Source organism: Penaeus monodon, chromosome 15 (genome assembly GCF_015228065.2).
Source record: "Penaeus monodon isolate SGIC_2016 chromosome 15, NSTDA_Pmon_1, whole genome shotgun sequence".
Lineage (NCBI taxonomy): Eukaryota > Metazoa > Arthropoda > Malacostraca > Decapoda > Penaeidae > Penaeus > Penaeus monodon.
In genome coordinates, this window is record NC_051400.1 from 32139691 (window position 1) to 32140131 (window position 441).

A 441-nucleotide genomic window follows, 5' to 3' on the forward strand; every position below is an offset into this window, starting at 1 on the left:
GTTTATTTGTGTCTTGTATAATTTTCCTTCTACTTACCTACAACTTGTCATTTCTCCCTTTATTCATTTACCGTTTACTTACGTCTCCTCCCTCTTCTTACCAGTTAGCAATGCGCCGAAAGAACACGTCTACTGGCATAAACTTTCAGGCCACCGAGATGTACAACGACATCGCACGGCAGCTATTGCAAGGAACGGGCGTGGTCCTATGGGATTCAACGCTACCGCTCTCGGTCATCTACGCCAATGAATGTATGAAGACAAGGAGACTCACGCCCATAACCTACGACTGGAAATGTCACGACGTCAACCACCTCGGATACATTATGCTGGAGCAGTATGCTGATATGGTGTACAATGGGATCTGTAATAGATATCTGGATCTAAGTGATGAGTATTGTAATGTTAATGGGTAAAAAGATGATTCATGTAAAAGGTTAT